A 26,670-nucleotide genomic window follows, 5' to 3' on the forward strand; every position below is an offset into this window, starting at 1 on the left:
CCAATCATAATAAACATGTTATGTGGACCCTCTGGAGACAAGGAACCTTCATGTGGTTCCACAGTACTCTATATTACAGGGCCTGCGCTAGCGGCCCTGTAGTTATGGTTAAGTTGCTCAACCGATAGAGAGAGCACTTTTGGGTGGCTTATAGCTGCACCCCCCTGGACAAATCCTCATGAAACTTTGTAAAAAAGGTGTATGACCCTGTAAGATTGTTTCCTTGAAGTACAGGCGAAGAACAATGGCCTGGAGGGTTGCCCAGAGCAATGCCAGAGGCTAAGATTCATTCTAAACCTTCCAGCCATCACCTCTTTGTTTTTGTTTTGTCACCCCGAGTGGGATGGGTATGCCCAGACATGGATCATGTGCCTGCTGGGCCTAGAGACCTAAGCTACTCCTCACTGATGAGGCCCAAAAAGGCTGAAACATGTTTGGGGATACTTGTGGTCTTGTGCTGAAGGGATGTGACCTAGCAGTTCATGCCGAACTGCCCCTTTTGGGGTGGGACCAAGCCTGATTTGCATATGGTATTTCCCCTTCTGTAATGGCTTGGCAGGCGAAGACCGATGTCTGGAAGGTTGCCCAGAGCACTGCCAGAGGCTAAAATTCATTCTAAACCTTCCAGCCATCACCCCTTTGTTTTTGGTTTGTCAGCCCGAGTGGGACGGGTATGCCCAGACATGGGTTCCGTGCCTGCTGGGCCTAGAGACACAAGCTACTCCTCACTGATAAGGCCCAAAAAAGGTTTAAACATGTTTGGGGATGCTTGTGGTCTCGTGCTGAAGGGATGTGACCTAGCAGTTCGGGCAGGACTGCCCATTTTGGGGTGGGACCAAGCCTGATTTGCATATGTTCTTTCCCCGTCTATGGCTTGGCAGTCGAAGAACGATGGTCTGGAGGGTTGTCCAGAGGAATGCCAGAGGCTAAGATTCATTCTAACCCTTCCAGTCATCACATCTTTTTTTTTAGTTTGTGGTGGTTGTGGCCAGTGGCCATGGCCACAACAGTAGTAATTTGTGTATAGTAATTAAAGGTAATGTAGTAGGAGTATGGCCAGAATCACCACAGTAGTAATAAATGTATAGTAATTATAGGTAATGTAGTGGGAGTACAAAGTGTTTGTAATATGGCGCAATGGTGTAATTGACCTGTATATGTTAATTATGATTATAGTACAATTGAGGATAGTGTTCATAGAATATGTATTTGATTATACCTGCTATGGTTATTTAGTTTCATAGCGCTATGGAGCTGGAATCTCTGGCTTAATTGCTGTGGAAACAAAAAAGCACATTTTGTTAGGCAGCATAGTTTAAAAGCTTTAGTTGTATACAATTCTGAATGTAGATTTATTTAGACCCTCATAAACAGTACAGTGTAAGTAATGTACATGTTACATTAGTGTATCACACACTGTTGTTGTTTTGACATTAAATAATCATTGAGTCATTGGAAAATAAAATCCATACTGGATTTACAAAAAACTGATTACAAATATGTGAGTATAAGGGTGATAGTATGTTTGTTTGAGGTATGTTGTGACTAAGGGAATGCTTGAAGTAGTTAGATACATGTTGGCATATTTTAACTACATGTGAGTGTAAGGGTGATAGTATGTTTGTTTGAAGTATGTTGTGATTAAGGGAATACTTGTAGTAGTTAGATACCTGTTGAAGTATTCTAACTACTTTAGACGTTAGAAGATGTTTTGTCTTATAAGAATTGAGATGGTGTATTTGAAGTGTTTTGGAATGAAGGGGGTTTTTCAAGTAGTTAGATACGTGTTGGAGTATTCAAACTAGATTGATTTTCAAAAGAACTATTGTAATATTATGGATGTAGTAAGATACATGTGGCATGTTATAACTGTTAATTGTGCAATGGTTTAATGACTAATTTTGGGTAGAAGGAATATTAAGTAGGCATTTTTTTTTAAATGTGCTGGTAACCTATGCTTTGGAGTAACAAAGCTTGTGTTACACTCAAACCAACCACTTCATTTATTGACATATGCAGAGTAGAGCCCAGAAGTGGTTGTGGCACCAGCGTGGGATACTATACCCACTGTTGTGAAGGTTTTCTTCTTTCCAAGAGATACCGGGCCGTATGTGAAGCTAGTAAACATAGTTATTTTTGGTACCATCTGCATTGTATCTTAGAAACATTATTATGACATATTGGCTTTGTGAGTATATTTGTAGTGTGGAACAATTGTCTGAATTGCAAAAAGGGCATAATACGCCATGATTTGCTTTCTGAAGAAGCTGTTGAAATGGAATGGATTCAGAATTTGGTATGTATACATATATAAATCGTTCATTAGGGATGTGGTCTTGTGAAACATGGTTGGAGAGAGTGCATGTATGTTTCCACATGTATGAAATCTTGAAGATTTCATTTATAGGGAGGTTTCTGATTTCCAGAACTTGTAGTAAGTATATTAGGAATGCTTTTGGATCTTCCTGTGTGTTTATGGTAAGTTTTACTATTTGTGCACAGTAGTCCAATTATTGCCTTCTACCTGAGACACAGTAAGTGTTGTTAGTATTATTTGTGGCATTTCTATGGAGGATGAGCATTTACAAACACAACTGCCATGAGCCGTTTAAGTAAATGTTCTGAAAAATTGGTGCCAATTGAAAGAGGAGATTCTTTGTTACATGAGTATAACAATTTACTCCAGTTGTGTTGCTGAATGTTAATGGGCCGGAGAGTTATATTTGTGGATCATTTGATGGACCTGCAGATCTTTCTGCAGAACAGACATTTGTGTGTTTCTTTCTGATGGACGTGCAGTTGACTTTGTACTAAACCTTTTTTGTGGTTGTATTGTTTGATGCAAAAGGAGTTGGTTTTTGTTTCTTTAATGATATTGTTAGGAGATCTGTTATAGATTCTGTTTGTATGACTTGTCTTTTTAAAGGTCTATTTTTTTTGAGGTACAGGGTACATATCTAGATTGGGCATATAGTGCCTGTAGCCTGTTCTATTCTAGGATGCACGGAATTTCAGCATTCACTTTGTTTGCATCAAAGTTAACTAGGAATAGACCATTGAGTGTACGCCGACGTGATAGTTCTATGTAACTCATACCTTCTTTAAAGATTGTGCTGCCTATGTCAATCAATGCTTGATCTAGGGTTAGATCTTGTTATTTGTGAATAGTGACAGTGTAAGCAAAAGATAGAGAACATTGCTCTCTGTGTACGCACATGTCTTTGAAATGAAGGAAAAGTGGTATTGTCTAGCCAATTTATTTTTACTTCTGTAAGTTTGTCAATGTAGATGTTGACCAACTGAATGTTTTTGTCATGTGTATATTTTTGGAGACCAACAACTGTACATATTGCTCCATTGACTAAACCTTGTTCTACGTCAAGGTTACGTTTTAGAATTACTCTGCAGTGTAGACACAAAGTCAATATTTTTTCCAATCCTGCTGTGTTGGAGATACAGTTTTCTAACCTATTTAGTCGTTTTGTTGCTTGTTGACACATAGGAAGTGTCATCCCGTGCACTTCTATTTTGTCTGTGGGGCTGATATGCAGTACGGGTTGCATTTTTATTTTTAACATTGTCTCGCTGAATTGACTACAGCTTGCAAGGGTTGGCTTTAAGGACATGAATTTTAGATTTTGTTGAGTTCATTGTTCCGTGACATTAGGAACAGATGTGTTTCGTCCATATAGCTCATGGATTAGTGTTGTATTCAAGATGGATTTTGCATCTTTAGTAAGTGTTAGGAAAGATTTCGTAATTGTAGGTAATTTTCCTTCCATGTGGCAACCCCTAAACATTTTGCTGTTGTTTTTCACCTTGTTCTTGACTTTGCCAGAGAAGTGCAGCCTTCTGCCACACTCCTCTGGGCTTTCGCTCCTTTCTTACGGGGAAACTGACATGCCCTTAAGACAGTCAGTACCGGGGAACGCTGTTTCCCGTAGTTTCTTTTATCATGTTGCGGCTTTAGTGCAACATGACACAAGAGGGCACTGTAAGCTAAGTTACAGCTCTCTTGGGTCTCTAGCCTTCTACAGGCCCTAGATACTCGTTTAGGATTGTATTTGATCGGTGCAAGTGATTCAGGGATGGGAATGGTGGCAGCGATCGTTTCTTTGTATTTTGAGCTCCTTTTGGCGTTCTAAGCGCGTTTTCTGCGCTTCACCCAAAATGGTGGCCTGGCTCCCAAAATGGCCAGACCACGAGGCTCCTTTGTCCTGTCCGCTGACCGTCTTGCTCCCTTCACCTTCCCCAGGTCGAGCTGACCCGGGGCCTTCCTTATTTGGGCATGTACTTTCCCGCGAAACACGGATGCTTTCGCGGGCTTCTACATGTCTTTTGTGTGCCTCCAGGATGTGGGCTGGGATGTCTGGTCCCAATACACATCCTGGGTGCCAGAGAGTCTAGGGTGGTGTGAATGCCTGGGACCACCGTGGTCCGTGATTGGTCCACGAATGGTGTGAGTGTTGATGAGCGGATCTCCCATTGGGTTCCCTCCGTTTTGGCGCGAAGGGAACCGTGGATAAGAGGGGGCTGGAAACACCAATACCATGTCGATCTCCTGAGTTCTCACGAACGAAGGAATACAGGAGCCAAGTATCCTGCAACCAAGAGGCTGGACCGAGGAATCGCTGGTGACCCGCTGAAGGACTGCTGTCGCCTTGTGAAACCCTTTTCACCTTTGATCGAACCAGAAGGCCTGTACTGGTACTTCGACCCTTTGGAATAGCGGGAACAGCTATTCTCGGCATCTTCACCATCTCCTGCCAGTAAACCTTCGGAAGCGTCTCTGGGCCATCCAGTTGACTGACCAGCTTACACGGGAGTCTTGCTCTGTAACCGCCGCCAGGTTGTGTAGTATTTCGAGTCCTTGTCACTCTCACACGCTTCGTACACTTGGCGTTCCCAAGTCGGAAGTGAGTAGTGTACATTTGGCTCAGATACACACGGCCGCTCCGTTGCCCTGCTGTGGGGACAAAACTGTGGAGGTTTCTTCGATTGGGACGTCTTTTTACTCAAAACGACGACGAGGCGTTCCCTGCTCTTCTGAACCTGCCAGCTGCTGAAACTGACGCGGAGAAGCCTGGGTCTGCTTGCATCAGGGACCGGTGAGTAGTTTAGCTAGGATCTGGTCGCCCTCCTGCAGGAGCCCATTGCTTTTCCCCGCTGTGTAAAACAGCACCCTTTTGCCGTACTCGCGCTCTGCTTCTGCCCACTGTGGAGGCTACGCTTGAGTCGCGGAACTTGTTCTTCTTCTGTAAGCACTAAACTGAACTGTCATGATCTCTGCTTCCAAAAGGTCAGGGTTTTCCCAACTCCCTTGGAAGCAGATCCATAACCCAGGTTCCGAGTGCCAACCAGTCCCAATTGGGACCTTTTGGACCCAGTCCTGGCGCCAGTGGCACCAGGCTCATAAATATGCCCAGTCCCAGCGCTGGAAGCGCCGGGCTCATAATGCTTGGGTGGACTTACCTGCAGCAGACCATGCTGCTTACTTGCCTGCCAGTTGAGCCTCTGAACCTCTTCTGTTTGGAACTACTTTTCCTGTTGGGTGGGGCAGGAGCCACTCCCTAGATTCAGAACACTGGAACTCTTCTGGAAAGCAGGAACTCTTTTCTTACCTAGGCGTGGCTGTGGAAGGAGATACCTAAGCACTACAGGAGGCTATTTAAACCACACCCGATGGATGAATCTTGCTTTGCGTTATTCTGCATCCTCTGCAGCAGAACGCTCATCGTGTCTTCTGCATCTGATCCTGGGCCTAAGGAAAAAGGCTTACCATCCTGAATCCAGTCTTCAGCAACACCTATAAAGACAAGAAAGAACAGTTTAGCATTACGGTCTTCAGTGACAGCTCTTCGCTTACCTGGTCCATCGGCTGTCACCAACGCCTCGCGCTGCATTCCGGCATCTGAAAGACAAAGGCTTACCTACTCTTCGTGCGCTCCGGAGGTCTTCACACTGCATTCCGGCATCTGAAAGACAAAAGCTTACCAAAACTTTGCACGCTCTGGAGGCCTTTGGCGCTGCATCCCGCATCTGAAAGACAAAACAAGGTGCGTTTAAAGACATTGGGGAACTTTAATACTCACGTGCCATTACTCCTTTACACATCTAACCCAGTGGGTATTCCGGCACCCTGCAGCCGCTCCGAACTTGTACCTGCAAAATAAAAAGACAGTTAGAGCGCATCGTGAAGCAGGCAACACGCGCTTACTTACGTGCTTCCAGGCGCTTCTATTCATCACACGGGCTCCATCTTCAACTCACTTCAGCCCGTCATCCGCCATCGCCGGAACCCTGCAAAACAAGAAACATCATTACTAAAGACTTTAAAGACATTAGAATTACTCGAAACTTACCGTTCGTGCAGTAAACGACGGACAGCAGTCCTCTGAAGTCAAGAGGCCTGCTCCCCTTATCCAGTGAAGAAACTGGTTACAGCACCCTGCCCCGAGGCAGATGGAGAGCACAGCTTTCACTTACCTAAGGTGAGAGCGTTAACCTTTGGGGTTCCACAGGAGAAGAGAAAGGGAAGAAGAGAGAGACATTCAATAACCCAGTTCCTTAATCCCATATTTTCTATCTGCAGACATCTTACCCTTCAAGTCAGACATACAGTGCACAGAGGTCCAGCCCAAAGAGCCAGCCGTGTGTTACACATCACCTTTGCAGATACGGTATACGCCCAGTCAAGACCGGCGCCTCTACGGGAATCAGGTGAGCGTTACAGAACGCAAAGCCTACCACAAAACTCCCGTCCAGGCGCTATGGAAACCTCGGATACCGACCAGCTAGCCCAGTTACTTGGGGAACTAAGGGCAGAAGTGCATGCAGCCCGTCAGGAAACGAACGCTCTAAGAAGGGAACTGATTATTTCCAAGGAGCGAACAGATGATCTCGCTAGACAATTGCTACAGTCAAAAGCCGGACAGACCCCGTTACCCGCATCTGGGGGAAATCTTTCTTCTACATCCTCTATGAATCCAGTGCAGATCAACCTACCTGGGAATGTACCTCTGGCTCCGCCCGAACGATTTTCTGGTGACCCAAAGAGGTTTGCAGTATTTATCAATCAGTGCCGGTTGCATTTCTTATGCCGGCCAGCAGCCTTTCCAACTGATCAAGCTAAAGTAGCTTTCGTGCTTTCATACCTTAGTGGCAATGCGGCAGACTGGTCGATCCCTCTAGTAAATCAAGATGATCCGGTCCTCCATGATTTTCAAGCTTTTCAGCTCAGTATGGAAAAACTGTTCGCAAGACATTCACAGGGGCAGGCCTTGGACAATGAGCTTCTTTCGTTGCGACAAGGTAATCAAGACCTTTAGGCTTATATTGCGTCTTTCAACAGACTGATAGTGGAAAATCAATGGCCTGAGGACAAAAGGATTACGCTGTTTTATAGAGGTCTAAGTGGAGAGCTCAAAGATGTGTTAGCCCAAGTAGTGAATCCCCCACAAGATTGTTCAGACTATATAGACTTAGTCGTTCAAATAGATCACAGACTGCAGAACAGGAAGGCCGATCGTTCCAAGTTTGATGCTCGAGTATTTTCCAAACTGCCAACTCCTTCCAAAGGAGTAGACTCCGGGGAACCCATGCAAATAGGGGTCTGAAAGGTCCTCTAACACAAAAGGAGCGGGAAAGGAGAAAACAGTTGCAATTATGCCTCTATTGCGGAAACTCAGGGCACTTTCTTCGAGACTGTCCGGTGAAACCTGCCAAGAAGGCAGTAGGAGCTGCAGTTATCAAAGTTACAAACTCTGAGCAGGGAAACGACCTCGCCCGACAAGAATAGAGGTCCTCTTGCCGAGCGTGAAAACCAGTTCCGTGTCCTCGCATTTCGTGATACCTATGGTCCTCATTAGCCCTGATAATCCGGATCGATTACATGCAATTGAAGCTTACGTCGACAGCGGTGCCATCGGCAATTATGTGGATCATGAAATGGTTTTGAGGATGAATCTAACTCTTTGTCCCAAGGCTGTAAAGGACGTCATTACTACGGTGGATGGTACGGAGATAGCCTCCGGGCCAGTAACGCATACCACTCAAGAGGTGACGCTAGTAAGTCAAGATGGACACCATGAGAAGATCGTGTTCGATGTGATCAAGGCCCCTCAGTTTCAGATTATTCTAGGAATACCTTGGTTAGAGAAACACAATCCTCTGATCGATTGGCGAGCAAGAACGGTCCAGTTTCCAGAATGTGTCTCTACTTGTCACCCTCCACCTGGTGTTGCACTGGCAGCAATTTCTTCAGAGACTCCCCAGTTACCTCCCGAATACCTAGAATACCAAGATGTTTTCCGGAAGGATCAGGCTAACTCTCTACCTCCTCATAGGTCTTATGACTGCCAGATAGACCTGATACCTGGATCTACTCCTCTTTGTAGTAGAATTTATGCCCTCACCGAGCCTGAGAACCTTCACCTCCGACAATATCTGGATCAATACCTGGCAAATGGGTTTATTCGTCCTTCCAAGTCCCCTGCTTCTTCAGCTTTGTTCTTCGTTCCAAAAAAGGAAGGAGACCTTAGAACTTGTATAGATTATCGCTCCCTGAACCAGATCACCGTTAAGAATAGATATCCGTTACCTTTGATCCCTGAACTCCTGGACCAAGTCAGAAAAGCATGCATATATACAAAGCTGGATCTTAGAGGAGCTTACCACTTGGTACGAGTAAAAGAGGGCGATGAATGGAAGACGGCCTTCCGCAACAAGTATGGGCTATTTGAATATCAGGTCATGCCCTTCGGACTTTGCAATGCCCCGGCCGCCTTTCAATATTTTATGAACGATGTCCTCAGAGAGCTCATAGATGTGTGTGTTGTTGTTTACATTGACGACATCCTCGTTTATTCTTCATCGGAATCTGAACATCGGAAACACGTGAAAATGGTCCTCGAAAGATTGCGTCAACACAAACTTTTCGCTAAGTTGGAAAAATGTGTTTTCAACGTGACTGAAGTTGAATTCTTGGGATTCATATTATCACCTGGCGGAGTGCGTATGGATTCAAAGAAGGTCGATGCAGTTCTCAAATGGCCATCACCATCCTCCGTAAAAGGTGTGCAAAGCATGTTAGGCTTCGCTAACTTTTACCGCAGCTTTATCCCCGAATTCTCTCGAATAGTCCAGCCCATCACTGCCTTGTTAAAGAAAAACAAACGTTTTGAATGGTCTACCGAGGCGGAACAAGCTTTCCAGGATTTGAAGACTAAATTTATCTCTGCACCAATCTTAAAACACCCTCGCCCCGAACTCCCCTACATCGTGGAAACTGATGCTTCAAGCCTTGCCATGGGGGCAGTTCTATCACAAAAGGACCAGGTAACCAATCAGTTGCATCCCGTGGCATTTTGGTCCCGCAAATTCTCGCCTCCTGAAATCAATTACACGATTACTGACAAGGAACTTCTGGCTATCAAGTCTGCCTTTAAGGCTTGGCGGCATTATCTGCTGGGGGCCCGACACACCGTTACTGTGATTACGGATCACCGAAACCTGCAATATTTGAAAACCACAAAAGCCCAATCCTCTAGACAACTCCGTTGGGCATTATTCTTTGCCAAGTTTGACTTCATAATTACCTATCGACCTGGTACAAAGAACGGTAAAGCTGATGCCCTTTCTCGGATGGGAGTGGAAGAACACTTGATCAACCCTAAACCTGTACCAATCATTCCCGAACAAAGAATTCTGGGTGTAATCGCCACGGAATCCATAGAGGAAGTTAAGGATAAAGCCAGGCAACTTGTAACTCCAGCAGACATACAGAATTGGAATCTGCAGGGAAAGGACTTTGCAGTAAAGGACAACTTATTGTATTTCCAAGAACGATTATACCTACCCAGCACAGATTTACAGAAAAAAGTAATCTCTTGTTATCACGATTCTTTAATGGAAGGACATGCCGGTATGGCCAAGACCTCAGAAAAGATCAAGCGCTACTTCTGGTGGCCATCTTGGAAAAAAGATATCAGAGTCTTTATAATGTCCTGTGGAGTATGCGCCCAAAACAAGTGTCAAAAGGAAAGACCAGCAGGCCTCTTACGCCCTATTGACATCCCACCTCGCCCTTGGCATACGCTTTCTATGGACTTCATCACCGATCTACCTCCATGCTCCGGATACAATACGATTCTAGTAATCGTGGACTTATTCTCCAAGATGGCGCATTTCATTCCGCTCAAAGGCTTGCCAACAGCAGCAACTCTGGCCCGAGAATTTCTCGAAAACATCGTCCGACTGCACGGTTTTCCTTCGGTTCTAATTTCGGATCGAGGTAGTCAATTTATTTCTCATTTTTGGCGAAGTTGCTGTCGGTCGGCTCAAATTGATGTGAGACTATCGACCAGTCACCACCCTCAGACCGACGGACAAACCGAGAGGACCAATCAAACTCTGGAACAGTATTTACGCTGCATGCTGCAACAAACTGAAAAAACTTGGAAAGACATCCTTTGGATAGCCGAATATGCCTACAATAACTCTGTCCATTCGGGAACTGGGAAAACCCCGTTTTTTCTTTTGTATGGCAGTCACCCTCGAACCTCGGAGTTGGATCCCCTCCAAGATCTTGAAACACCAGCAGTAGACTACCTGCATTCTACAATCACCCAAGCCTTTAAGGAAGCTGTTTCTCACCTTCAAAGGGCTAAAGAACAATACAAGAAAGGAGCAGATCAACATCGGAAGGAAGCCCCTCAATATCAAGTAGGGGATCAAGTCTGGTTATCCACCAAACATCTACCTCTAAAATGGCCACGCACATTCAACCCAAGATACCTTGGTCCCTATTCCATCACTACCATAGTAAACCCAGTAGCGGTCAAGTTGGACTTGCCCCCGCACATGAAGATACATCCGGTCTTCCACGTCTCTCTATTAAAACCCGTGCAACCTCAAACCCGACTAACTAAATCTCCAAAACCTATCCTAGTTGATGGAGAACTCGAGTTTGAAGTCAAAAGCATTCTGGACTCCAAGATCTCCAAATCTAAACTATTTTACCTAATTGACTGGAAAGGCTACGGCCCCCGAGAGATCCTGGGAACCTGCTGAATATGTCCACGCTCCTCGCCTAATCAAAAGATTTCACCGAACATTTCCTGACAAGCCAAAACCCCCAGAGGAGCCCGGTTTGGGAGGGGCCTTGAGGGGGGGTACTGTCATGATCTCTGCTTCGAAAAGGTCAGGGTTTTCCCAACTCCCTTGGAAGCAGATCCATAACCCAGGTTCCGAGTGCCAACCAGTCCCAATTGGGACCTTTTGGACCCAGTCCTGGCGCCAGTGGCACCAGGCTCATAAATATGCCCAGTCCCAGCGCTGGAAGCGCCGGGCTCATAATGCTTGGGTGGACTTACCTGCAGCAGACCATGCTGCTTACTTGCCTGCCAGTTGAGCCTCTGATCCTCTTCTGTTTGGAACTACTTTTCCTGTTGGGTGGGGCAGGAGCCACTCCCTAGATTCAGAACACTGGAACTCTTCTGGAAAGCAGGAACTCTTTTCTTACCTAGGCGTGGCTGTGGAAGGAGACACCTAAGCACTACAGGAGGCTATTTAAACCACACCCGATGGATGAATCTTGCTTTGCGTTATTCTGCATCCTCTGCAGCAGAACGCTCATCGTGTCTTCTGCATCTGATCCTGGGCCTAAGGAAAAAGGCTTACCATCCTGAATCCAGTCTTCAGCAACACCTATAAAGACAAGAAAGAACAGGTTAGCATTACGGTCTTCAGTGACAGCTCTTCACTTACCTGGTCCATCGGCTGTCACCAACGCCTCGCGCTGCATTCCGGCATCTGAAAGACAAAGGCTTACCTACTCTTCGTGCGCTCCGGAGGTCTTCACACTGCATTCCGGCATCTGAAAGACAAAAGCTTACCAACTCTTCGCACGCTCCGGAGGCCTTCGGCGCTGCATCCCGCATCTGAAAGACAAAACAAGGTGCGTTTAAAGACATTGGGGAACTTTAATACTCACGTGCCATTACTCCTTTACACATCTAACCCAGTGGGTATTCCGGCACCCTGCAGCCGCTCCGAACTTGTACCTGCAAAATAAAAAGACAGTTAGAGCGCATCGTGAAGCAGGCAACAAGCGCTTACTTACGTGCTTCCAGGCGCTTCTATTCATCACACGGGCTCCATCTTCAACTCACTTCAGCCCGTCATCCGCCATCGCCGGAACCCTGCAAAACAAGAAACATCATTACTAAAGACTTTAAAGACATTAGAATTACTCAAAACTTACCGTTCGTGCAGTAAACGACGGACAGCAGACCTCTGAAGTCAAGAGGCCTGCTCCCCTTATCCAGTGAAGAAACTGGTTACAGCACCCTGCCCCGAGGCAGATGGAGAGCACAGCGTTCACTTACCTAAGGTGAGAGCGTTAACCTTTGGGGTTCTACAGGAGAAGAGAAAGGGAAGAAGAGAGAGACATTCAATAACCCAGTTCCTTAATCCCATATTTTCTATCTGCAGTCATTTTACCCTTCAAGTCAGACATACAGTGCACAGAGGTCCAGCCCAAAGAGCCAGCCGTGTGTTACACATCACCTTTGAAGATACGGTATACGCCCAGTCAAGACCGGCGCCTCTACGGGAATCAGGTGAGCGTTACATGAACTGCCTGACTTCCTTCGAAGAGCTTCTCCTTTTGCCCGTTGGCACCAGCGTGTGCAGGTACTTTTGAGCACAAGGCTCCACTCTTCACAGGGCTCGGACTTCCATCTAGTTAGGTGCCTCTGAAGGCGAACTGAGTCTAAAGCATTGTATCGCACTGCCTGTTTTCCTTCCCTTGCAGGTGGACTACACATTTCGTGCATATAACGCTTGCGACTGTCGTATTTGTATATATATTGTTTTGATATGGTATGTGTTGGTTTACCATTGTGATATTGTGACTTTCTCGCTACGGTCGTTGTTTTAAAGGCCTTCAAATAAATGTGTATATATTTTTTTTATAACACCTGTTTGGAGTAGTTTGTAAGTGATCTTGCTTTGTGTGCTCATTGCGGGCTTTCAGTCACCCTCACCCCTCTTGAGACCTAGTCTTGACCGCCGCGATCGCTACCTTGATTGGTCTGGCTCGTCCAGAGGTTACCCTGTTCCAAGTAATTAGGTTGGCCTTCTGAACTTCTGCGCCACCAGGACAGAGTTCAGAAATCCGTCTTAACAAATTGGTGTACAGCGGTGGGATACGACTGAAGGTATCCAGTGTTGCGCACGAACTAAGGCATTTCAGGTTATTCCAACCAGGACAAGTAGTGAATTGTTGTAGTATAACTTTAAAAAGGCCATAGTCCTATCTAACAGTATGGAAACAAATACCTTGTTAACTTTAAATGCTTCCAAATCAGAAACATTGAAGAAGATGTGTGCGGAGAGAGGTGTTTCCTCTCAAGGCACAAAATTGGAAATGATCCAAAGAATCGTGGCGTGGCAAGAAGCGCAGCTTGACGTTATAACTTCTGAGGACAGTGCGGAAGGTGGTGGGGCTGCTCTCACTGGTAGAACCGATGGTTCTGCCGCCGAGCTGATCCATCGCGACCACGAGGACAGGGAGGACGAGATGTCTAATGTTTCCTCTGCCAGTGCTGATGGGGAGGCTATGCTTGAATTCAAGAAGCAAGAGCTGCGGTTTAGGCAGCAGGAGCTTGAATTCAGCATAGCCAAACTTAAAATTGAACAGGCAGAAAAACAGAAAGACAGGGATCACCAGTTGGAACTGGCCAAGGTTCAGGTTGCAAATGGGTCCAAGGGTCCTGGACATGGGTCTGGGGCTTCCTCTCATCCACGGTTTCCGAAAGATCTGCTCAGTGTGTATGAAGAAAGGAATGACATTATGGACTGGCTGAATGCGTTTGAGTATGCATGCGAAGTTCAACAAGTTGACAATGCTGATAAGATTGCCTGGTTACTCAGCAGACTGCCCCATTCTGGCTGTAGTGCCATTAAGGAAATGTCGAAGGCTGAGCGAGCTGATTTCGCAATGTTAAAGCAAACTCTCATTTTAAAGTTTGGGAAGACTCCGGCCCAATATTTGAAACGTTTCAGAGAGTATAAGAAAAAGGAAGGTGGTACTTGGGTATCTTATGTCACTGAATCCTTGAAAAACTTAACTGGCTGGGTCGAAGGTTATAAGGTATCTACCTTCGAAGGCATGATAAATCTTGTCATGCTGGAACATATTTTTGCTTCTTCTTCCCCGGAGCTTAAGCAGCATTTGGCCAATTCGAAGGAGATAGATCCTAAGAAGCTGGCCATTGCAGCAGACTTATGGGTGTCACATCGAGTGTCCCATAAGGACAAAACTCATCCTGGTAAGCAGGAGGAAGGGAAAAAGTCCAAAGATATGGAGGGTGGAGAATCTGCTAAATCTTCTTCCCATAAGGGCCACAAAAAGAAAAATAAGGGTAAGACACAAGAGTACTCGCAGGGTAGTGGAGGTCCGCCTCCGAAACAGAACTCTGGTTACAATAAGCCTCCCTATGTAAACAGACCCAATGGATCTTGTTTTGCTTGTGGAGCAACTGACCACGTGAAGGGGGATCCCCGTTGTAAGGTTAGACCTTAGGGGGTCCACTCCGCTAATCTGGCCTTCTCCTCCTACGAGGGAGAAGAGATTACAGGAGCATCCTTCTCCTCAGACTCATTTCCCAGCGGGATAGAGGCAGAGGTAGTTTTAGTGTCCCTGGGTTCCTGGGAGCCTAAAGTCGCAGAGGCTTATGCTAGGATTCCGGATAATACCAAGCACTACTTTTATAGACAGTGTGCTGATCAATGGAGTAGATACTCCAGCTCTTAGGGATAGTGGGTGCAGCCGCACTGTAGTGGATTCTACCTTGGTAGACTCAGAGGAAGTTGCCAGAGCTACTCTGATGCCCGCTAAGTTGGCTGACGGCCCCCTCCGTATGTTTCCCGTAATACCTGTAAATCTTACTTTAAATGGTACAGGAGTCAGGATTCCAGTGAGCATTCAGAGAAACGTCCCGGGAAAGGTCTTGTTAGGAAATGATCTCAGAGCTTTAGGGCTCGTAGGAGACACTGCCGAAAGATCCGACACACGGTCTCAAGCACGGGCGGCATTGGCCAAGTCCAATACGCCGCCCCAGCCGAAGGGGAAACCCAAGGCGAAAGGAGTCGACAAGTCACGACGAGGGAAAGAGAATATTCCCCCCAGCTCGCCTACCACTGCGGTGGAGGAAGTTGGTCAATCGCCCGGGCCTGACGAGGAGGTGGCGATGCCTGAAGTATTCGACCCCAACGATCATCCTGAACTAAAAGACTTGTTAGTTGAAGGAGGTCCTGATAGGGACGAATTCAGTAAAGGCCAACGTGAGTGCCCATCTCTGGAAGGCCTAAGGAGACAGGCCTGCTCCCAGCTTGAGGGTGAACCTCCTGGGACGCATCGGATTTATTGGGAAGGTGGACTCCTGTATACCGAGCCCACAGAGTCTACAGAAGGAGACCATAGGAGGTTGGTGGTTCCCCTTGCTGTTAGACCCTTCCTCCTGCAGTTGGCGCATGAAGTTCCCCTTGCTGGTCACCTTGGTGTGAAGAGGACCAAGCAAAGGTTATCCATGCACTTCTACTGGCCCAAGATGGGGGTGCAAGTAGAAAGTCACTGCAGGAGTTGTGCCTCCTGCCAGTTGTCTGGTAAGGTTGGCGCGACAATCCAAGCTCCGTTGGTACCGCTCCCAGTTGTGGGGGTACCATTTGAAAGGGTAGGCATCGACATCGTTGGTCCCCTTGACCCACAAACATCCTCGGGCAATAGGTTTATTCTGGTGCTGGTCGACCATGCAACCAGGTATCCTGAGGCCATCCCATTGAAAACTGTAACTGCCAAGTCAGTTGCAAAAGCTTTACTCGGCATATTTACTAGGGTTGGCTTCCCTAAAGAAGTTGTGTCAGATCGTGGCAGCAACTTTATGTCGAAGTATATGCAGGCTATGTGCAAAGAATGTGGGGTCACCTACAAGTTCTCTTCTGCATACCACCCCCAGACCAATGGTCTGGTGGAACGTTTCAACAGAATGTTAAAGAGCATGATTGGGGCTCTGGAGGAGCCTCAGAGAAGAAAATGGGATCTTCTGTTACCATGCTTACTGTTTGCCTACCGAGAGGTACCACAGGAGGGTGTTGGCTTCAGCCCCTTCGAACTTCTGTTCGGTCATCCCGTACGGGGACCCTTAGCCATTGTCAAAGAGGGATGGGAGATGCCCACTCCCCCTGTTACTACCAACATAGTTGATTATGTGCTAGGGCTCAGAAAACGGATGGTACTTCTGATGGGCTTGGCTAGTGATAAATTGAAGGCAGGACAAGCGCTGGTGAAACATTGGTACGACCAGAAAGCTTCCCTCATCAACTTTACACCTGGTCAGCAAGTCCTGATCATGAATCCCATAAGGCCTCGAGCTTTACAGGACAAATGGTCAGGCCCTTACACAGTGGTGGAGCCCCTGGGTGAGGTTAACTATTTAGTGGACCTTGGAAGGCCTGGACAGGCTCCAAAAGTGTTTCACGTGAATAGGCTGAAGGCTTTCGTCCCAAGAGTCGAAATCGCAGCACTGCTACTGGCTTCAGACGTTGAGGAGGAGGAGTCTGAACCTCTCCCCGACCTGTTCCAAAGCGGTCCTTCAGATAGCTCCTTTGAGGGTGTCCGAGTGGCCCCTCACCTGACTTCTGATCAGCAGGCTGAGGTGAAAAGTTTGCTTAGGCAGTTTTCCCCCCTGTTTTCACAGTCGCCTGGTTTGACACCTTGGTGCAAACATAACATTGACACAGGAGACAGTGTACCTACCAAAAGTAGGGGATACAGGATGTCAGACAAAGTACGGTCTTATATTAAGACCGAGGTCAACAAGATGTTAGACCTTGGGGTGATTGAACCCTCTAGTAGTCCTTGGTCCAGCCCTGTGGTTTTGGTTCCAAAGGCAGGCACTTCTGAATTGAGGTTCTGCGTGGATTACAGGGCTCTGAATGCTGTCACCAAGACAGATGCACACCCCTTGCCTCGAACAGATGAGCTGGTGGATACTTTGGGTGCCTCCAAGTACCTCAGCACGTTTGACCTCACTGCTGGCTATTGGCAAATAGCTTTAGCAGAACATGCCAAGGAGAAGACAGCATTTTCTACTCCAGACGGCCTTTACCAATTCCGGGTAATGCCGTTCGGGTTGAAGAATGCACCTGCCACTTTCCAGAGGCTTGTGAATCATGTGTTGAATGGGTTGGACGAATTCTGTCTTGCATATCTGGACGATATAGCAGTTTTCAGTACCACCTGGGAAGACCATGTGAAACACCTTGGGATTGTGCTCCAGGCTCTTCAGAAAGCCCACTTGACCATAAAGGCTAGTAAATGCCAGATTGGACAAGGCTCAGTGGTTTACCTTGGACATGAAGTAGGTGGAGGGAGGATACAGCCTCTACCCAGTAAAGTACAAGCAGTACAAGACTGGCCTACCCCCACTACGCAAACCCAAGTGAGAGCCTTCTTAGGACTCACGGGGTATTACCGCAATTTTGTGGCAGACTATGGCACCATAGCTGCCCCTCTGACTGCCCTCACAACTCCGAAGAAACCCAAGAAGGTAACTTGGACCGACGAGTGTGAGAAGGCCTTCAATGGCTTAAAAGACTCCTTGTGCCAGGCCGCTGTCCTCAGGGCCCCTGATTATCAAAGACCTTTTATCGTGCAGACGGACGCCTCTGACACTGGGATAGGAGCTGTACTATCACAAGTAGATGAGAAGGGTAAGGAACACCCTATCGGTTTTATTAGTCACCAGCTTAAGGACAGAGAGCTCAGATGGTCCACGGTAGAGAAAGAATGTTTCTCTGTTGTGTGGGCCCTAAGGAAGCTGAGGCCCTACCTCTATGGGACCCACTTCACTGTGCAAACTGACCATAAGCCATTAAAGTGGCTAATGAACATGAAGGGGGAGAATCCAAAGTTGCTTAGGTGCTCCATAAGTCTACAAGGCTTCGACTTCACTATTGAGCATAGGCCAGGTGTCCAACATAGCAATGCTGATGGGTTGTCCAGAATGAACAAGAGACTCATCCAGGGGTGGATTAATTCCCCCTGTCCATAGTCTGGGAGGGACGAGTGTTAGGAAAGATTTCGTAATTGTAGGTAATTTTCCTTCCATGTGGCAACCCCTAAACTTTTTGCTGTTGTTTTTCACCTTGTTCTTGACTTTGCCAGAGAACTGCAGCCTTCTGCCGCACTCCTCTGGGCTTTCGCTCCTTTCTTACGGGGAAACTGACATGCCCTTAAGACAGTCAGTACCGGGGAACGCTGTTTCCCGTAGTTTCTTTTATCATGTTGCGGCTTTAGTGCAACATGACACAAGAGGGCACTGTAAGCTAAGTTACAGCTCTCTTGGGTCTCTAGCCTTCTACAGGCCCTAGATACTCGTTTAGGATTGTATTTGATCGGTGCAAGTGATTCAGGGACGGGAATGGTGGCAGCGATCGTTTCTTTGTATTTTGAGCTCCTTTTGGCGTTCTAAGCGCGTTTTCTGCGCTTCACCCAAAATGGTGGCCTGGCTCCCAAAATGGCCAGACCACGAGGCTCCTTTGTCCTGTCCGCTGACCGTCTTGCTCCCTTCACCTTCCCCAGGTCGAGCTGACCCGGGGCCTTCCTTATTTGGGCATGTACTTTCCCGCGAAACACGGATGCTTTCGCGGGCTTCTACATGTCTTTTGTGTGCCTCCAGGATGTGGGCTGGGATGTCTGGTCCCAATACACATCCTGGGTGCCAGAGAGTCTAGGGTGGTGTGAATGCCTGGGATCACCGTGGTCCGTGATTGGTCCATGAATGGTGTGAGTGTTGATGAGCGGATCTCCCATTGGGTCCCCTCCGTTTTGGCGCGAAGGGAACCGTGGATAAGAGGGGGCTGGAAACACCACTACCATGTCGATCTCCTGAGTTCTCACGAACGAAGGAATACAGGAGCCAAGTATCCTGCAACCAAGAGGCTGGACCGAGGAATCGCTGGTGACCCGCTGAAGGACTCCTCCTCTGCACTGCTGTCGCCTTGTGAAACCCTTTTCACCTTTGATCGAACCAGAAGGCCTGTACTGGTACTTCGACCCTTTGAAATAGCGGGAACAGCTATTCTCGGCATCTTCACCATCTCCTGCCAGTAAGCCTTCGGAAGCGTCTCTGGGCCATCCAGTTGACTGACCAGCTTACACGGGAGTCTTGCTCTGTAACCGCCGCCAGGTTGTGTAGTATTTCGAGTCCTTGTCACTCTCACACGCTTCGTACACTTGGCGTTCCCAAGTCGGAAGTGAGTAGTGTACATTTGGCTCAGATACACACGGCCGCTCCGTTGCCCTGCTGTGGGGACAAAACTGTGCAGGTTTCTTCGATTGGGACGTCTTTTTACTCAAAACGACGACGAGGCGTTCCCTGCTCTTCTGAACCTGCCAGCTGCTGAAACTGACGCGGAGAAGCCTGGGTCTGCTTGCATCGGGGACCGGTGAGTAGTTTAGCTAGGATCTGGTCGCCCTCCTGCAGGAGCCCATTGCTTTTCCCCGCTGTGTAAAACAGCACCCTTTTGCCGTACTCGTGCTCTGCTTCTGCCCACTGTGGAGGCTGCGCTTGAGTCGCGGAACTTGTTCTTCTTCTGTAAGCACTAAACTGAACTGCCTGACTTCCTTCGAAGAGCTTCTCCTTTTGCCCGTTGGCACCAGCGTGTGCAGGTACTTTTGAGCACAAGGCTCCACTCTTCGCAGGGCTCGGACTTCCATCTAGTTAGGTGCCTCTGAAGGCGAACTGAGTCTAAAGCATTGTATCGCACTGCCTGTTTTCCTTCCCTTGCAGGTGGACTACACATTTCATGCATATAACGCTTGCGACTGTCGTATTTGTATATATATTGTTTTGATATGGTATGTGTTGGTTTACTATTGTGATATTGTGACTTTCTCGCTACGGTCGTTGTTTTAAAGGCCTTAAAATAAATGTGTATATATTTTTTATATAACACCTGTTTGGAGTAGTTTGTAAGTGATCTTGCTTTGTGTGCTCATTGCGGGCTTTCAGTCACCCTCACCCCTCTTGAGACCTAGTCTTGACCGTCGCGATCGCTACCTTAATTGGTCTGGCTCGTCCAGAGGTTACCCTGTTCCAAGTAGTTAGGTTGGCCTTCTGAACTTCTGCGCCACCAGGACAGAGTTCAGAAATCCGTCTTAACAGTAAGCAGACCAGATCTAATGCTTTTTAAAATGTTTGCGTTGGTGAGGTCGGCTGTTTTGAGTCAGTTCTCTGTAGTGAAAACATTGACAGAGATTTACATTTTTCAATGCTGCCGAGGATATTGCAGCATTGTTTGTGTCCTAATGTTTTGAAAATATGTTGACTTTTCACTAGTGTTAACTATAGCAGGTCTTGAAAAACAATAGCATGTTTTCCTCCAACCAGTTCTTCATAGTTGGTTTTAGGACTTCTTGAATTCTGAGATGAATGAACGCCAAAATGAGGTTGAAAACTATGCTTACATCATCTATCAGGAGCAATTTCATTTGTTTTAGAATTCTGCATACTTCAGAAGCAGATTCTGCTGAGAATTTGTAGTATTCTAATTTGTTTTGATGTTCTACTGGAAGTAGCAGTAGTCAGTGTAAGGCTACACCTCTCATTTTGTAGGCAGCTAAACCTGTAGGGGCTCAAAGGTTGTTGTTTGTTAGGTTTGGTAGACATATGCTGATTACTTTAATTATGAATGTTTTACCAGAACCAGTTTCAACACTTACATGCAGGATTAGAGGTTTTTAATTTTTACAGCTACAGGTTTTAGGTGCATGCTTAAAACCATGTTCAATGTCTTAAGTGACCTCTAGATAAATGGCAAATTATTCATTATTCAGCTGTTATTTGAGCATTGACAAGTCTTCAGATTGTTTATACAGATGCATGGTATATTCTACCTCAGTCATGGCTACTTCTGCTTCATTTAGAATTAGCGGTTCTCCAAGTGGTTCTTGACTACCTGCTGCCCACAGGAGTGTCTTTGTCTAGTTGAGCTTCAGTTTCTTCCTCTTGTTGTTGTTCATTTTTCAACATTTGTTTGTATTGTTTTAAATTGTCATTTGTTATACTGCTTTCATTTGCTTTTGATGCAGATTCCAATGGGTCATAGTTACCTAATAATTCTTTAACTTTATGTGATTAATTAGACTAGGTTTAGTGAGGTTCACTATGCTTCCTTTCCAAGTTGAGACCAAATATTTGCCAGTTGTCTCATTTGGTGTGACATTGTTTTTGTAGGTGTAGTTTTGGGCAATGCTGTACAGAAACATGTTTTCCAAAGCAGTACTTCTGTTGGTAGAATGTGTCAATAAAATTATTTTTTAAAATGTCCTGGTTTTTGGGACTATTTGCGGCTATGTTTTCTATCTCTTGGTAGGATTTCAGTACTCTTTTTCAGGATGTAGCTGGTCCAAGTTTCAGCCAGATAATGTATCAGATTTCACATATAAGGTTGTACCTGTTAAACAGTCTGCAGCTTCTTGCTGCATTCTCCATTGGAGAGCATTTTTATACCGAAGCTGTACAGTTTTTGTTATAGTATTTTGTCAGATGATATGTCATCTCAGGGGTCATTCAGCTCTGTTTTCTCAGCTTCGGTGAGATAAGCTTGGACTCATCATGCAACTGGAGTGGAATTGTCTGCAATGTATTGTATTTCTATGTTTGCATTCCACAAGAGGGCAATGATTGCAGTGTAATCATTGATGTACTTGGATGCGTTGTCCCTTAAATGTTGTATGTATTTTTGGGGGATTTGCCTTTTATGCTGTGTCTAACAGAAGACATCAAGCTATTTACGTGTCAATTTTTGCAAACTGGTCTAGGGAAGCCAAATCGACATTTGGTATAGGATGTGCCTATGTTTTTGTATCAAATTTGTCAGTATTTTCCTCACTTATGTTTTCGGAAGCATAAGATTGAAGCGTAAGATTTGTGTATGTAGATCACTATCTCTGGTTTCTGAAGGTATGTTGGAGGTAATGTATTTTTTAATAAATTGTAATACAGTTGTGTCACTATCATGGCCAAATTTATGAGCATTTTCTATACACAAAAGCATGTGGATGTGTGGTGCTCTCTCTGGATTTATATTCTTTTCTCCAAAAGAAGTGTTGCACTTCGCCGAACGGAGGGGTAGTTTTATTGCAGATAAAGTGCAGCATGGCAATGAAGCGATGGAGAAAGTACCTTGATACATTGACTGGGTAAAGCGAACAGAGTTCTCCTGTTGTTTTTATACCTATTCCGTCTTCATTTTGTTTTGCAGTGCATAAGAAGTTGTGGAAGTCATCCCAGGTGTACTCTGCACAAACTTAAAGTAACAAACTGTGTGGGTTGGCCTAGGTTCCTTAGCATACAACATACATCAGCGTGCCATCGGAACCAGTATTCTTTTGTGCCCCACATGTTTGCCAAGAGATTTCTGATTCTTGACTGCAAAAATTCATCTTTGTCATTTATTTTTTGAAGCAGTTTTATTTATTTATTTATTTTGCTATTTATATAGCGGACCTAACCCGTAGCCATATGTGCACTTACCTTACATAGGTGAAAGATACATATATTACTTTGTTACAAAGACTTAGTACACGGTTATTGGCATATGGAACAGTGGCGTAGTTAAATAGTTGCATATACAGATATAATAATAGTGCAGTTATTAACAAACAGACATGGGCAGAACTGTTGACCTAGGGAAAATTGTTCAGTGATTAAGGTTCTAGGCTATTAACTTGTTGTGTGGCATGGGTTAGTCCTTTGATCCCTGTGTGAAGAGGTGGGTTTTCAGGGGTTTGTGGAAAGTCCAGAAGGAGTTTTTGGCTCTCAATTTAGCTGGTAAAACATTCCATTGTTTCATGGCTATTGTAGGGAAGCTACTGCCTCCAGCTTTTAGCAGTTTGAATCTGGGTGTGGCTAAGAGGTTCAGGCTAGCTGGACGTGGAGGATGGTTAGATTGGGATCTGACCACTTTGTCTGCAATGTATGTGGGCTCCTTTGAACAGACATTTGTGTGTTAGTGTCAGAGTTTTTAAATTGATGCGTTCTTGCACCGAGAGCCAATGGGTCTTCTTTCTGGTAGTGGCTATGTGAGTCATTTTGGGAATGTTAAGTGCAGCTCTCAAGGCATTGTTTTGTAGTAACTGAAGTTGTTTAATGTTTGGGTCTTAGTGCCAGCATAAAGGTCATTACAGTAGTCTAATCTGGTCAAGATGCGCCCTCTAGCCAGCATAATGCAGCTGTCAGGTGACAAGAAAGGTCTGCATGCTTTAATGAGCTTGCTAGTATAAGCTGTTGCTGACGCATTGGCATTTACCTGTTTGGCTAAAGTTAGAGATGAGTCCAAGTAGAAACCGAGGGTTTTTACTTCTTTGGACAGTTTTATTATGTTACCGTCAATTGAAGGTTTGAAAGGCATTGTTTAGTTTGGTGAGATGGAATTGAGAACCTATGAGGAGCAAGTGTGTCTTATCGTCATTGAGGCAAAGACCATGGTGAGCCATCCATGCCTGTATGGTTAGGTAGATCGCACTGAGCATGGCAGAGTGTATGGCAAGGTCACCTGTGTTGGGGATGAGGATTTGGTTGTCATCTGCGTAGTTAGTGTAGGTGACACCAAAGTCATCCAGACAGTCAAAAAGAGGTTTGGTAAAAATGTTGTAAAGCTTCAGTGCTAGGGGAGAAGACTCTCATAGTTACATCTGTCAGGAGTGATTTTATCTTTTGGAAAGCGTTATGGGAGAAGTGAGCTGCTGAGGCTATGTGTTTGCATAGGATATTGTGGTCAGCAAGTAAGAGAAGTAAGGCTAGTTTGCCTTTGTCCTTTAGTTCATCCATTTAGATTTTCAGGTCCGAAAGATCTGTTTCTGTCCAATGTCTAGGACTGTCGTAGGCCAAGGAGGTTATTAACTTCCAGGAAGCTTTGTATTTGTAAGTAGGCTACATTATCCAGTAGGGTAGCGAATATGTTTAAAAAGTTAGAGCCTGTTTTTAATGTGTGTGCAACTCCATAACATAGAGTTTCTAGTTCACCTTCGAAGTGGATGTGGAAAATGTATTTGACATTTTATCTGAATCTGGGGTCTTCAGAATATATTCTTAAAGCGCGATATTCTGATGCACTAATTTGCATGGACTTTTCCCATATGCTCTTTGGGGATCCTTCGGCTTGATGCATCGTCAATGGGGTCTTTGGAGTGTAGTGAGTGAATTGAATACTGGTCTAAAATGTTGGCTGCAGTAACTGGATCTATATGTTCAAATTGTCCAGTTTCTGGTGAGTCTTGAATCATTTGGGTGGTTTCTCTTACGTTTTCCTCTATGTTTATATCTTTTTAGTATTAATTGTTTTCTTTTAGATAATGTAGGGCTTGTCTAACTTTGTGCAAGTCTACTAGTTGTTGCCAACTTTTTTTTTCTTTTGTTGGCAAAACATTAACTAGTGTAATCAAAGAGTGATCTACTGGTTGTTGTACTCCTAGAGTGTGTACATTTTCTTTTAGATATAATGGCAAATATGCTACTTTGCCATGGATGCCCTTTGGTAACTCTCTAAAAATCTTTGTTAAAGGGAAGTTATGGTTAAGTTGCACTTATAAAAACAATCAAATTCAGTGAAAGAACTTGGTTAAAGGGACATCATTGTTAAGTTGCACTAATAGAAATGTACCAAAATCAGTGGAAAAAGTGTGTTAAAGGGATGTTATTATTTCAGGTAAAACTGAAAACCCCCAGAAATTCAACAGGTAAGCAACCACAACTCACACCACCACTGTGCACTGCTAAGACTAACACCCAGGACATCAAAGATGACATCACAATGTTCATTGATGACATCACTGATGACCTCAGAAATCTGGGCCACTTGGTTTTGTTCAATGACATATGAAAGCCAACTGGTTTTCTTCCCTAACTGTAAACATATTTAAATGGAGAAGTTGTGATATATGCAGAAGACTTTAACCTTCCTATATTGTGGGAGTATTTGGTTAGTGTTTCGTGTCAGCCAGCTCATAGAGCACAGATATGACCAATATGCAGGCCGTACACACACAATTCATTTGAGTACTTGATGATGAACTATAATGTTATTGCCTGTTTGTATTGATGTTGTTTTTGTCTTCTGTACTGTTGTTTGCCAGTATGTGCCTCTAATTTGCATGCATTGTGGTTCTTTATATGTATTGTTTGTAGTAACACACATACGTAGTAGGTCTTGACTTATTACCTATGTATTCCATGCTTGACATTACTGATAACTCTGCAAACATATATTTCAATATTTTACAAAACAAAATTAGCAAAATAAAAATATTGTGCTGCTATAGAGTATGCAGCACTCATTTCTTAAGTGTATGTATGAGTAGATTTCTATATCCAGACAACACTGTAATATAGTGTTTCTTTGCATAAGTACATTCGGTCATATGTTAAGTAGTTTTGCATAGATCTCCCAATCACCCCTAATGCCTTGTTACCAATATTCTAAACAGAACCCCTTGTAAGGACTTGAAAATTGTGATGTCATGTCTGAGGTCCTGGGTGTTAGTCTTAGCAGTGCACAATGATGGCGCGAGTTATGGTTGCTTACCTTACCATAACTGGGTTCTGTTTTTTTTTTTCGGTTTTACTTGTAACACTAACATCCATTTAACAAACTTGTTCCACTGATTTTGCTATCTTTTTATTAGTGCAACTTAACTATAACATTCGTTTAACAACGTTTTTTTCACTGAATTTGATTGTTTTTTATTAGTGCAACTTAACCATAACTTCCCTTTAACAAAGTTTTTTCACTGCATTTTATGGGTGTTTACCACAATACCCTTAATGTTTCTACATGTCCCTTACATCATAGTGACCCCCTGGCCGCAACTTGATAACCACGGAATCAGCAGACTGCGACTGTCCCCGGACTTCAAACAGTATTCACACTGCCCGAAAGCACAGGGGTTACCTTACATTGTTGTATCATGCAAAGGGCAAAAACATGTACATGAAACTATAAGAGGTATATGTACCACATCCAAAAATAAATATGTATACACATTCTGTACTTGAGAAACCAGAAGAATGTTGTCATAGGTTGCACAACATAATTGAATGCACCAAGCACAAAGGTTAACTGTACACCTAACAATATCACCTCAGTGGAACCTTCCTTACACACTGAGAAGCAGCTGGCAGTTATTCCAGAAGAAACCCTGAGAAAAATAGTAAGTGTATATTTATGGGATGACACGGTACCGAGCAGCATCCGAGTGATTATGTAAACGTTATAACATGGGCAGGAGACTTTATTCTCTTCTGCGAGATGCAGATCTGTGCTTCATGATAAACGCTGGAGCTCTGCAGTGACTTGACGCATTTATATCACTGTCGTTCAATAGAACAGTCTGTTATTTTCAGGTTCTTTGGAGAAGACATTTGGACTAATTCCAAAATTATTTTCAGAACAGTAACTGAATCAGCAAAACTTCAATTAGATTTTTTGCCTTGAAAAAGACCGCAGAAGGTTGAAACACGTGTCGGCAAATCATTCTGGCTGATGACAAAAATTTGAATACAAGATACATTGGACATACACCTGCATGTTTTTGCTTTTTTT

Source organism: Ambystoma mexicanum, chromosome 7q (genome assembly GCF_040938575.1).
Source record: "Ambystoma mexicanum isolate Mex_15411 chromosome 7q, UKY_AmexF1_1, whole genome shotgun sequence".
NCBI classification, from domain to species: Eukaryota; Metazoa; Chordata; class Amphibia; order Caudata; family Ambystomatidae; genus Ambystoma; species Ambystoma mexicanum.